Source organism: Aedes albopictus, chromosome 1, assembly GCF_035046485.1.
Source record: "Aedes albopictus strain Foshan chromosome 1, AalbF5, whole genome shotgun sequence".
Taxonomy (NCBI): domain Eukaryota; kingdom Metazoa; phylum Arthropoda; class Insecta; order Diptera; family Culicidae; genus Aedes; species Aedes albopictus.
Genome location: NC_085136.1, coordinates 182,723,081 through 182,737,447, shown reverse-complemented (window position 1 = coordinate 182,737,447; position 14,367 = coordinate 182,723,081). Strand labels below are relative to the sequence as shown.

The 14,367-nt window shown below is 37.0% G+C and overlaps 3 long non-coding RNA genes across 3 annotated transcripts in view; 1 reads left to right on the top strand and 2 right to left on the bottom strand.

Moving 5' to 3' along the window:
* Positions 1-11,653, bottom strand: part of LOC134285357 (uncharacterized) — a 61,074-nt gene extending 49,421 nt beyond the window's left edge. The window contains exon 1 of the long non-coding RNA XR_009996307.1: positions 10,426-11,653. This is a non-coding gene — a long non-coding RNA (uncharacterized LOC134285357). The remainder of the gene's footprint in view (positions 1-10,425) is intronic.
* Positions 11,654-11,659: 6 nt separating this feature from the next.
* LOC134285354 (uncharacterized) lies at positions 11,660-12,606 on the bottom strand. The gene is made up of 3 exons (XR_009996304.1): positions 12,256-12,606; positions 12,113-12,185; positions 11,660-12,047 (listed from the first exon to the last, which is right to left on the bottom strand). It is a non-coding gene; the product is annotated as an uncharacterized LOC134285354 (long non-coding RNA).
* Positions 12,607-12,613: 7 nt separating this feature from the next.
* Positions 12,614-13,560, top strand: LOC134285352 (uncharacterized). The gene is made up of 2 exons (XR_009996302.1): positions 12,614-12,928; positions 13,011-13,560. It is a non-coding gene; the product is annotated as an uncharacterized LOC134285352 (long non-coding RNA).
* The last annotated feature ends 807 nt before the right edge of the window (positions 13,561-14,367 follow it).

Here is a 14,367-nt window from a genome sequence, read left to right as displayed (position 1 = left end):
ATTTTAATTTTAATTTTAATTTTAATTTTAATTTTAATTTTAATTTTAATTTTAATTTTAATTTTAATTTTAATTTTAATTTTAATTTTAATTTTAATTTTAATTTTAATTTTAATTTTAATTTTAATTTTAATTTTAATTTTAATTTTAATTTTAATTTTAATTTTAATTTTAATTTTAATTTTAATTTTAATTTTAATTTTAATTTTAATTTTAATTTTAATTTTAATTTTAATTTTAATTTTAATTTTAATTTTAATTTTAATTTTAATTTTAATTTTAATTTTAATTTTAATTTTAATTTTAATTTTAATTTTAATTTTAATTTTAATTTTAATTTTAATTTTAATTTTAATTTTAATTTTAATTTTAATTTTAATTTTAATTTTAATTTTAATTTTAATTTTAATTTTAATTTTAATTTTAATTTTAATTTTAATTTTAATTTTAATTTTAATTTTAATTTTAATTTTAATTTTAATTTTAATTTTAATTTTAATTTTAATTTTAATTTTAATTTTAATTTTAATTTTAATTTTAATTTTAATTTTAATTTTAATTTTAATTTTAATTTTAATTTTAATTTTAATTTTAATTTTAATTTTAATTTTAATTTTAATTTTAATTTTAATTTTAATTTTAATTTTAATTTTAATTTTAATTTTAATTTTAATTTTAATTTTAATTTTAATTTTAATTTTAATTTTAATTTTAATTTTAATTTTAATTTTAATTTTAATTTTAATTTTAATTTTAATTTTAATTTTAATTTTAATTTTAATTTTAATTTTAATTTTAATTTTAATTTTAATTTTAATTTTAATTTTAATTTTAATTTTAATTTTAATTTTAATTTTAATTTTAATTTTAATTTTAATTTTAATTTTAATTTTAATTTTAATTTTAATTTTAATTTTAATTTTAATTTTAATTTTAATTTTAATTTTAATTTTAATTTTAATTTTAATTTTAATTTTAATTTTAATTTTAATTTTAATTTTAATTTTAATTTTAATTTTAATTTTAATTTTAATTTTAATTTTAATTTTAATTTTAATTTTAATTTTAATTTTAATTTTAATTTTAATTTTAATTTTAATTTTAATTTTAATTTTAATTTTAATTTTAATTTTAATTTTAATTTTAATTTTAATTTTAATTTTAATTTTAATTTTAATTTTAATTTTAATTTTAATTTTAATTTTAATTTTAATTTTAATTTTAATTTTAATTTTAATTTTAATTTTAATTTTAATTTTAATTTTAATTTTAATTTTAATTTTAATTTTAATTTTAATTTTAATTTTAATTTTAATTTTAATTTTAATTTTAATTTTAATTTTAATTTTAATTTTAAATGAAATGGGAGGCCACCGGCTTACTGGTGGACCGACGCGATTGCGGACCTGCGCCGCACCTGCCTACGGGCTAGGCGGCGGATGCAGCGAGCACGATCAGAGGAAGAGCGAAACGAACGGCGGGTGGTGTTCGCCGCTGCAAAAGCCGCGCTTAAGACCGAGATAAGAGCAAGCAAAAAGGCCTGCTTTGAGGGTCTCTGTCAGAGTGCCAATACGAACCCGTGGGGTGACGCCTACAGGATCGTTATGGCCAAGACGAGAGGTGTGATGGCTCCTACAGAGCAATCTCCAGAGATGTTGGAGGGGATCATTGGAGGACTTTTTCTGCTATCGTCCGCCTGTAGACCATTATCCGTTAATATGTGTCCATAGAACTTTACCGAAGTCTGGCATAGCTTCAGCTTTTCACGATTAAGCTTAACGATGTGCTTCTCCAATCTGCGAAACAACTTCACCAGGCACGCGTTGTGATTGGACAAAGCCTCATCCAACGAATCTCCTACGCCGAAAATCAGAATATCGTCCGCGATACATTCGACACCTTCAAGGTCCTGGATGGTCTCTTGGAGCTTCATTTGGAATATTTCCGGAGCCGGTGCAATACCAAAAGGCAGCCGAGTCCAGCGGTATCGTCCGAAGGGGGTCCAAAACGTGGCAGACAATTAAACGTTCCATAATAAATACAAAATTTCCCATAAATAATTCCAAAAGTCTCAGTGAAGAAACAGGGGTGTGATCAGTAATAAATTACAAAAGTTCCATAAACAAATAAAAAAATGCATAAATAAATCAAAAGTTTCCATAAATAATTGATTTTTGAGCAATTAAAAAAGTCAAAAATGCCATGAATAAATCAACTGTTGCAATAAAAAAAAGCCATTTTTCCCACCAAATAACTTCGAATTTTCCATAAATAAATCCGATATTTCCATAATAAATTAGAAAATTCCCAATAAAATAATATTGAAAAAGCAATAAAAAATTCAAAAAATGCCATAAAAAATGACTAAATAACCCATGAAAAACAAATGCAGGAAAGTATGAGGCAGTGAAATGCTGAATCGCACTTATATGACTGTAACGACTGAAAAGCCAGCCTAACTATGATTGCAGTTTACCGAGCAATCGCTTGCTGTCCGAACTCGCTGTCCGCTCGTCGGACCTAAAAAAGGGATAACATCTATGTTTGCATTATACCGGGCAAATTCTTGGATCTGTGGTTTGCCTAGAACCGAAACGATGCAGTTGCGGTGCATCGAATATCGGAAACTTCGGCGGCCTTCTGCCACCTCAGTTCATCAATCCTCTATGCGGCTTCACCGCATGGTCTATGTGTTTTTTGGCTTTAAATGCATTTACGATTATTGATCGTTTTTTGACATTTATTGATAATTTAGTTTTTCGTTTATTGCATTTTTTGAATTATTTATTGCTTCTTAGATATTTTTTTATTGTGAATTTTCTAATTTATTATGGAAAAATCGGATTTATTTATGGAAAATTCGAAGTTATTTGGTGGGAAAAATGGCTTTTTTTATTGCAACAGTTGATTTATTCATTGCATTTTTTACTTTTTTAATTGCTCAAAAATCAATTATTTATGGAAACTTTTGTTTTATTTATGCATTTTTTTATTTGTTCATGGAACTTTTGTAATTGATTACTGCTTACACCCCTGTTTCTTCACTGGGACTTTTGGAATTATTTATGAAGAATGATCACTTTCTTATGAGTCGTTTATATTTTAGCCGTCCAAAACGTTGTCAGCTTGCTGCTCGTTTCATCCAGGACGACATGCCAAAACCCCTTCTTGGCGTCCACCGTTGAAAATACCTTAGCCCTCCCCAGCTCTGGGAGAATTTCATCGATGGTGACAAACTGCAATGGGGAAGTCACATTCCACCTGACACAGGTCCTTACAGGTCATGGTTGCTTCCGACAGTATCTACACCGTTTCGGGCATGCGGATTCTCCCGAATGCCCAGTGTGCAATGGTTTAGAGGAAACGGCGGAACACGTTTTGTTCGTGTGCCCGCGTTTTCGCACAATGCGTGACCGCATGCTTGCCACATGCGGGGAGGACACAACTCCGGACAACTTGGTCCAGAGGATGTGTAGGGATGATTTTGGCTGGAACGCCGTTTCAACGGCTATTACCCACATCGTCTGGGAGCTACAGAGGAGGTGGCGCGTGGACTCGGAGAATGGCTAGTCCAGATGCAGTACAAGAGGTGGTCCAGGGGTTCGGAGTCGGCTTCGTAGGTCATACCGGTGCCCTGCGGTCGAGATCGACCCTTACAACGATTAAGTGGCCGCGGAGAGGAAGTCTCGGTAGTGGTGCTGTCGTGGCGTCGGTCTACTGGGTTGGATCCGAGCCCGCGGTTGGAAAGGGGTCTCCGGCAAGGGTCGGGGTAGGTGAGATCCTGCTGTCTGCAACCTACGGGTGCATCTGATAGGGCCTGAAGGGTAGTGATACCCTTCCTTACGGGCAGGTCAGATCGGGTTGCACGTGGGCATCAGTTCTTGATGTCCGCTCAGCAGTAGGGCGCGGGCGGGGTTGACCCTGCCCGCCTTCCGAGGACAAAGGGAGTGGCGAGGACCACTCGGGAAACTGGCTAAGCGCCAGCATGCTACCGTGATGGACTCTCCAAAGCGAGTCATCGATGTTCGTTGCTGCAGGCTACGCAGCTAACCTTGTGGGTGCGATGTGCACTAGCCCCTCTCTGAAGCAATACCTTCTTGGTGGTTCCGGAGAGACGTAGGGTTTGGCGACCATAGGAATGGTTTAGTGGGTACGAGGAGAGAGTAGTCCTGGATTTTACTTTTGTTGTAGAAGACGGCCTGTCAGACCTACACTACCCTAACCTTCTGTTAGGGTGTCTGTTGAGCAGATTATCCCCCTTTGGTTTAGAAGGAAAAAAAAAGGCGGACGATAGCAAGATCTCAACTATTCGCAACTACCCGATACCAACCGACCGCAAAGAAGTTCATCGTTTCATCGGGATGGTGAACTATCTCAGTAGGTTCATCCCGAATCTGAGTGCGAATCTCACCAATTCGCGGAAGCTGATTGTGGAATCCCAACCGTGGAAATGGACAGCGACAGAAGCAGCAGAATTCAATCGAGTCAAATCTATGGTAGCGGACATTGGAACACTCCAGTATTACGACGTGAATCAGCCGATAACGATAGAATGTGATGCCAGTTGCTTTGGATTGGGAGCAGTAGTGTACCAAAGTTGCGGCGTTATAGCGTATGCTTCGCGTACCTTGACGGCCACGGAGCGTAACTACGCACAAATCGAAAAGGAGTTACTTGCAATTCTATTTGCTTGCATCCGTTTCGATCAGCTAATCGTTGGTAATCCAAAAGCAGTCGTCAAAACTGATCACAAGCCGCTGCTAAACATCTTCAAAAAGCCCCTGCTTTCCGCTCCACGAAGGCTGCAGCACATGCTACTAAGTCTCCAACGGTACAATCTTTCCTTGGAATTCGTGACTGGGAAGGAAAATGTCGTTGCCGATGCGTTGTCACGATCGCCTATTCCTGATGACCAACCGGAGGATCGATACAAAAAGCTGTGCATTTACGAGATCTTCAGAGAGATTGAAAACGTAGAGCTGAACCGGTTTTTGAACATATCGGATAGTCGGTTGAGCGAAATAAGAGAGGAGTCAGCGAAGGATCAGGCGATACAGCAGCTCATCGAATATGTAAAGAGCGGTTGGCCACAGTCAATCGATCGAGTGCCGGATATTGTGAAGATCTACTACAGCTGCCGCGATGAGTTGTCCGCCCAAAATAGAATCGTTTTTCGGGGTGACCGAATATTAGTGCCGTACGTCCTTCGTCGCAAGCTCAAGTTTGTCCGCACTGAGCGCATGAAAATTCTGCTCTTTGGATTAACACCATCAAGCACATCATAAATTAGAAATCTTTTCATCTTATCAGATAGAAGGATGTTGAAATATTGTAAATGTCATTTCGAACTGTCAAAAAATCGCACCGCAGCGCCGCACGGGCCGTTCAAAGTGAAATTCACTAGAGTGTTTTCACCCGGGTGAAAATCTCTTTGCGCGCACCGTGTGGCTCTGCGGTGCAGTTTTTTGACAGTTCGAAATGACATTTACAATATTTCAACATCCTTCTATCTGATAAGATGAAAAGATTTCTAATTGATGATGTGCTTGATGGTGTAAATCTAAAGAGCAGAATTTTCATGCGCTCAGTGCGGACAAGCCTGCGCAAGCTGATTGATTGCTGTCATGTGAACCATAATGGAATCGAGGCGACCCTGAAACTGGCTAGGGCAAATCTATTTTGGCCCGGTATGAACTCACAAATAAAGGAAACAGTGAAGAATTGGCAACGTTTGTGCCAAGTACTCCGCTTCGCAGGCAAATCCTCCGATAAAAAGCCACACTATTCCGGTCCATCCATTCCAACTGGTATCCATGGACGTGTTTTTCGCGGAATATGAGGGACGCAAGCGAGCCTTTTTAGTCACCGTCTACCATTACTCCGATTTTTTTTAGGTGAGTATTCTGCACGATCTAACTCCTCAATCAGTCATATCAGCATGCCAGCAAAATTTTGCACGGCATGGCACACCTCAACGAATACTGACGGATAACGCAACGAATTTCGTCAATCGGCAAATGGTTGAATTCGCAAAAAGTTGGGACTTTGAGTTGGTGACATCAGCGCCATACCACCAGCAGGCGAATGGTAAATCGGAAGCGGCCGTGAAAATAGCAAAGCGGTTGCTGGTGAAGGCTAATGAAACCGGAACTAACTTCTGGTATGCATTGGAGGAATGGAGGAATATTCCCAATAAGATTGGGTCAAGTCCTTCTGCCCGTTTGTTCTCTCGCTCAACGCGTTGTGGCGTTCCATGCTCCGCAGCTAATTTGCGACCGAAAGTTGTGGAAAACGTACCTGAAAGCATCGTCGAAAACAGAAAAAGGATGAAACAGAAATATGACCAGAAATCTGTTGGAAATAAAAACACAGGCGAGGCTTTGTTTTCCAAACCCAGACTGATATCGCTACCAGCGCAGTGTCTCTCCTTTATTCAACTAGGTATAACTTATTTACAATTCATTTCCATCATACTTTACCTACCTAGCTCTCCACTGAGCTGTGTGATGCACCTCCAAGGATGTACTTACCATTCAACACTCCTCCTCATCACACACTCTCAGATCCGACGCGTCCCGTACTCCTCCTGGATCCAAAGCCCGCCGAGCTCCTAATAGCACCTTTGCTCTACACTACCGAGCTACCTTTGCTTCCAAGCTCCTCCTGGCTCGAAGCTTCATCCGAGTACCTTCCCGCCATCCAGCTCCAGCGTCCCGATCAGCCAGCACCCTCTGCCTCGATCTCCTGGTTCCAGCGCAGGTCCCTCAAGATACTAGATCCTCACCCCCTCTCGGTATCTCAACGACTATTGGCACCAGGCCTCATCGCATCTTGATATCTCATCGGATATTGGATGGTACCGCATCTTGGTCTCCTCGCTTCCCGAACCACCGCAAGGGCGTCCTTGGGCCCATAACCTGTTGGAAATAAAAGCACAGGCGAGGCTTTGTTCTCCAAAGCCAGGCACTGACTGATATCGCTACCAGCGCAGTGTCTCTCCTTTATTCAATCTAGGTATAACTTATTTACAATTCATTTCCATCATACTTTACCTACCAGTTGATACCTAGCTCTCCACTGAGCTGTGTGATGCACCTCCATTCAACAAAATCTCGAAACCTACCAGAGATAGAAACCGGCTCCCCCGTCTTCGTGCAGTTGACTCCAGACACCTCCAAGTTGTGAACTCCAGGAACAATTTCGAAGCGGTTGAATGATCGGCCCTACTGTGTTCCTGCCAACGGGAAGGAGTATCGACGCAGCCTCGTACACATCAAACCACATAAGGAACCTACCACGTCGCCCGATAATCCGTCGGAAACCGCTCCGAACGAAAACGTAATCAGCACCGGAGAACTTCAAACGACGCAAACTACATTTGGTCACCCAACTAACAACAACATTGACGAGGAAGTTCCAAACACAATTTGTTCGCCGCCTGCTGTGTCACGGTCGGTGCCATCGACGTCGCCGTCAACATCGACGCTGTCACCTGGAGTGACGGCCGCCACCGTTCCAGCGAGGTATACAGTGAAGCCCACCGAGAGTCGAATTGCACCAACATGGGATAGGGTTACCAGACCAAAACGACAGATTAGGATTCCAGAAAAGTTGAAAGATTATGATTTTGAATTGAAGTAATCCCAACAAACATTTTTGCAGTACAAGAGTGGAATAAACTACTCTTAAGCAAACTTTAGCTTAAGAAACTGTTATTCAGCTAGTTCTGTTACTTGGGATGTTTCTCATTTTTAAAGTGGGGAAGATGTTATATTATGTACATCCCTAGTAGGCAGTAGAGTTTCCACACGATCATCCATCCATACCTCCTCTACACACATCATTGTTCCTCTACACACACCAAGCTCAGTTGAACTCAGAGTGCCGCGGTAAATAGATCGATAATAATAAAGTTGTTTGAAATCGAACTTTCTCGTATTTTACTAGTGACTAAAACAATAAGTATAAAAGCAATGCAATCAGTACGAGTAGAGTGACTGGAAGGGAGAGTGGCGTCAATGTCAAAATTGGAACAGCGATCATCTGTCAACTGCATACAAATTCCCGTTCCAAACGAGCAGGAGACCTGTCAAAATTGGAACATGACGCCACTCTTCCTTCGAGTCACTCTAAGTACGAGAATCCTACAAATATGAATAAAAACAAACTGAGAGCATTCACATTATGTTATGCATAATTATGGTGTAATATTTTAAAAATTAATGTTAGGTTCATGCAAAATTAAAAATGCACGTATATCAGTTTCTAGGTAGATATAGCGCATTTAGTTCACCACTGGACTATCGCACTATAGTTTTCACGCACTAGTTTTCACGAGTGCGAAAACGCTAATAAAAGTGCGCGATTGCATTAAATCAACTCGGTGTCTTCAGAGCACTTGTTCACCATAGATTGAAGAAATAGTGCGCCGAAGACATCAACCTGATTTGATGCAAACGCGTACTTTTATTTACGTTTTCGCACTTATGAAGTCGCAGTTCGCAGTCCAGTGGTGAGCTAAATGCGGTATAATAAAAAAAATGATAGTTTCATCTTTTGAGAATAAGCCATTTACGAGACGTTTCAGAACAGCTGGTCGCAGCAGCGGCGTCAACTGACAGAATTGCACGCACGTTTGTTTTGCTGGAATATCGTGTAATTTTTGAAAAGGTACACGAAAATTATTTCAATTATTTTATTCATTACAATCGCCTTTTACAATTTACAACGTATACCCTAATAATAATTATAAACTAATAATATCACGGAGAAAAAAAAATGGTAAAGATAACCAAAGTTTAGTTAACTTCAACCTAAAATCCACATTGATATTTGCACAAATAAAATATTAGTTTAATTTCATAATGTACGTTGGTTGAAACAAACTAAAATAAGATGTTGCTTATTTTGGAGAGTCTTGGGCAATTTCGACTATTTTTTTGTTTGCAACAATCAAATCCACGATTACTTCATTTGACAGTTCCAAATACAACCAAATTTATAGGTTGTTTTGAAGTCGTAAAAATCGTTTAGAAATACCAAAATATACTTCGTAATAACCAAAGGTTTTGTTTAAATTTAATAATCGGTTTGGTTGTACCTAGAAAATCGTGCCCCCTTTGGATTTTCTTCTTATCATTACAAAAATAAATAAACTCACAATTAAAATGTTCTACATATTTTATTGATAATAAGTGTATTATGCGCATTTATGTGCATTTACGAGTAATTTCAATTCATGGAGATCAATGATGAGCAGGAACCGCCCGTCACTATTGCTTGCATATTTATCCGCATGCAAAAATCCTTCACGTATCCAAATGATTTGCCAAAAGTCGATTTCACAGCTTCGTCCAACGAAAGTTGAATCAGCCTCACCTGCAATGGAATTTGTTCATGAATGTATTATTATTTGGGAAATACAAATACATTACGAATGAACTTACCAAGCATTGAAGAACCCGATCAATTTCGATCACTCTCCATGGAAATATTTAATAATAACTACAGGAAAACGCGATTTAGTACCAGCGATACCGATGCCGATGACGCTCACTTTTTCTTTGACAACAATTGATGACAACCATGCAACTCACTTGACCAGAAATGTAACAACCTATTTTCTTAGTTTGTTACGATCTATATCTGAGGTAACATTTTCTCCAAACAAAATAGTAGTTTGATTATGCTTCTTGCTTTTGTTGTAACTATCTGGAATGTTAGTTTGTTGCTCAAATTTCCAAACAATCTCAAACAACATAAATTTTGCTAAAAACAAACTAAGTTTTCGATGCAAATGACAAAAACTCTAGTTCAGAAATACTTAAAGAATGGTTGAATGGTGAAACAAAAACAACCAAATTCAATGTTTGTTGCGAACAAAAAAAATATTTTGGGGGAATCAAATCACATTTCGAAACAACAAAAATCTTAATTTGAAATACAACCAAAAGTTTTGTTGTTTCAAATTATGCTGTTTTTTCTCCGTGATATCAATTATTAATGCCCCACAACATTACCATTAGACAAACTTATACATTTCATGTTTTTTGGTTAATGGACAAAATGTATAAGGTTTAGCTTATACTTTACATAAGTTTGCCGTTTGAATAAAGTTCCCGCCAAAAGGCACCGTAGGCACCTGCGAGCAGCAGTAAAATGTCGTGAACAAAAAGATAGAATTGCACCATTTCTTTCACAAGTGTTTGACCAAGCTTGATCAGGTAATTATTCTGGAAAATTTCTATTCAATTGATCGCTGGTAGGAAGAATGGCAAGTAATGTTAATAAGTTTCAGATCCTGATCAAAATCCGGTTCCCGGTCCAGCCGCTGTCGTTCGAAAAGCCATACTATCATATTGCCAGACTCAGCAGTCGGAGCTAGGGAAGCTCATACTGTCGGTCCCGATTGAACGAAATACCTACCGAAGTTTGTGAAGATCTGCGACTCGGAAAAGAAAGCGGATGGCATGGAGATGACTCCCGGACTGCAAATCAAGATTACTGACTCGGATTACGCCAGTTGACGTGGGAGATTTAGGAGTTCGCGGTGACGGCGGCGGGTAAGACTTCAAGATATTTGCTGAAATGAACGTGTATCGTTATTGCTCTCATTTTCAGTTGCATCATCATAATCGACATAATCGACGCCCTGATGATGGCACACAAAAACAGGCAAGCGAAACTTCCAACGGAACGACATCGACTCAATCAACAAGCGGAAACAAATACGCCACGTCGCCGGATCCTCAACTAGTCCTCGAAATATTTACAGCACGCAATAACTACCTCGATAACTACATCTGCCGGATTGCGCAGTATCTCAATTTAATGTATGGTGTATTCCTGTGTACTACAAACTACTGAATCATCAATAAAATAAGTATTTCAGAAAAAAATATGTATATTCAATCTTTAAACAGCAGACTGAAAGAAGAAAAATTAGAAGAAGGCAGCTTCAAAATATATAGTGATAGATTTCATTAGCTGTACCACATTCATAATATAAGAACTCTATTAAAAATCATTAGCTTTACTGATTGTTCGTATTAAGCCAAACTTATACTTTTTATTGCCTCGTTCTTATGTTATACATTACAATAGTTTATATGGTATATAACATAAACGAAATGGCAAAAATGTATAACATTTTCTTATACATTCAATAATGATTTTTATTTTCGTATACTTGTTCGACAAAATGGAGATATGAGAAATTTGAGCCGAAATAGGCTCGAAAGCTGCCAGCAGAAGCAATACAAAACTCAATATTTAATCAGGTATTTTTTTTCGTCGCGATTCACTCGTTAACTAGCGAAAAAAAAAAATAAATAAAAATTTCTTATTATGGTTTTAGCCAGTTTCAAAAACTACGCTTGACTTGCGCGCAGTCATTAACCATCATCAACCAGATGATGATTGAAAACGTAAACATCAGAGCGCGTACTTCTGTCGTTTGACTAGCCTCATAAAATAGACTATACACGCTCGTTGAAAACTACTCTAAAACCTTGGACAGACTGGTGGTATTTGTACCATGGTACAATTATCTTGAAATGAGTTTCATACTGATAATTGTCTTCATTCAAGATAGCCTTGGAATAATTTTCTTGACAACTTGTACCATGGTACGAACACCACCAGTGTGTCCCAGGCCTAAAGTGAGTCGTTTTCGACTCACTTTGGTACAAAGTGGAACAGCTCAAAATAGAGTAATCTGCCTTCACTCACTTTAGAGTAACTTTTGATTTTATCAAAAGTGAGTAGAAAGTGAGTAACTTGTAAAACCGCAAATTTAAAAAGTGAGTAGATGTAATTTTTTTTTCTTTGTTGTGTTCTTTTTCTACCATGAAAAAAAAAATCAAAAGAAAATTACAAAAAGCAACAAAATCGAACATTTATTTAATTATTAATGTCTGTTGATGAAAATTAAACAACTATGCTCTGCAAGATCCTTCGTGGTTGTGGTGATCCTTCGGTGACCTTACGCTGCAACCGCAGTTCACGGGACACTCCGAGACACGCATAGCCTTGCCCTCTTTTATTAACTGAAAGCAATTTAAGATTTTTCTTAGTTTTATGTATTTACATACAGAGAAATTATTCAACTTACATGACTGTTTGCTTCAAAAAAGATAAATTTCTACATGTTTGAGACATGTTTGCCTTGCCGTCTGTTAGAATGCCTGTAAGAATTTGTTTTATTTCAAAGTAGATATTTCCACACTTTCATAAATTGGATAAAATAAAACTTACCTGCTGAACAACAGATGTGGTTTTCCATAATTTAGAAGAATTTCACGTAGAGATATTTATGTTATATAATTTTATTGGCAAGACGTCAGGACTTCGTAATGGCAGTTACCGGCACGAAATTTGAATAATGTTACTCAAAAATAGAATTCTGCCATAAATTTGAGCGGGTGAGTGAAAAACAGCTCACTTTGGAAAAAATACCAAGTTACTCAAAAATGAGTATTGTCCAAAATTCAAACGTGTGAGTGGAAAATCACTCTGTTTAGAAGAATGCTGTCACTCTCTTTTTTGAATTTTCAATGAAATCGTAAAGTGAGTAGAATTCTACTCTCCTGAGAGTAGTTTTCAACGAGCGTGCACGCTAAGATCAGTTTACTCATAAATAGGTAATTTATTTACCCATATATGCGTTTTTTATGCATTACCTATTTTATGGGTAAAACATACCGACAAAAAACGGTAAATTTTACTCATATTATGAGTAAAGCCTTTTCACCCAAATATGAGTAGAAGAAATTACCCATATTTGGATGAAAAATAAATAATAATTATTGACAACATTCAGGTGATCAAAACTTAGATCGAAATTGTTGAACAACAAAAACGAAGACAAAATTAGTCAAAAACTTGTTGATATTGTAGGTTTTTGACAAAAAGCAATCTGCCCTTAAAGGTGAGTTAAGGAATTAGTTTAATATTAGTCAAATAAGATTAAAATTCAAATTAATAATAATGTTCACTTTGTGCCTTTGAAGATCCTTTGGTGACGGCATCGATGTGGAGAACTTCTGATCGAGCTTCTGATAGCGCTGCGGCGTTCCTGCTGCTGGCGTACCTAATACACGCCTGATTCAACACGGTTCCGGATAACCAGAGCGGCAACGAAAAGGCAGGAACGATGAGTTGAGTGGCATACGAGCCCTAACCGGAACGTGAATTTCACTGGACTTGCATCGGCGCACGATTTTGAATATTAATTCCAACCGGTTCCGACAAATTGGCATCTGTGCAACGTTTTCGCCAAGGAAGCCCTTCGGAGAGTACGACCATAGACTAATTTCGATACGGCGTAAATCTTGATGCAGAGCGAACATGTAGAAATGATTACCATGTCACCTTCAAAGGCAAACACATCCCTTCCGGCAGCTAGGCTAGGTGCCGGATCATTCAAGCATTACGGGAAAACGAAAGGAAATCTTGGAGTGACCGTGAAGCGAAACTTATTTAAAACATATGGGACATTAGTAATTCATTGTACTTTGCTCTTATGAACAATAAATGATTGGTTTTATCGTTGTTTTGTTATGTTTGTAAATGTAATGTATCAATCATTCCTATTTAATTTGATTTCCATTATCTGCATTTGATTATCAGCAAAAAATAACGCATATTTGAGTAGTTTCAATTACTCATAATTTAATAAATGCAACTTACTCAAATGTGAGTAACACTCTGAAATAATAGAAATCGTGTTAAGTTTAAAATATAGACATTTTTGTCATTTACGCGATTTAAACGTGTCCTGGTATAAAAAGTATACTGTTGTAACATAATAATTTAAACTTGGTCAAATTAAAGCGAAAGAATTATTTCCAATGTATTGGCCAGAGTCGAAAAACTGTTGCTTTGATCGCCGCCAGCATTTTCAGTCCAGTTGTGACTTGTCCACTTAAATTTCCAACATTGTTGGCGAAAAAACTAGTAAATTTTTCATTATTTCATCGGGAAATTGTTTGTTCCAGCACATTTTACCTGAAGTAAGTTGATTTTAGTAAAAACTCTATGTGAAAGTGTTTATTGTTTGTTTGAAAACTGAATTTCTTTTAGACTTGCACTTCAAAATGCATCGACGCGTGACGAAACGCATCCAAATGAATGAGCCTCCGCCGGAATCCGAGTAGCATCACGAATTCAGTGAGCCGCCTGTCGTCGGATGGTGCTGAGAAGCAGAACCTCCCGCATCGGAAATGGAACAATCGAGGGCAAAATCCACGCATCATCAGCTGAAAAAGGAAGCGCAAGGCGCCGAGAATGTCCATCATGCTGCCAATTCCACCAATTCCGTTCCGACAAAAACCTAATTATACGTATTTAATAATAAACGTAATAAAT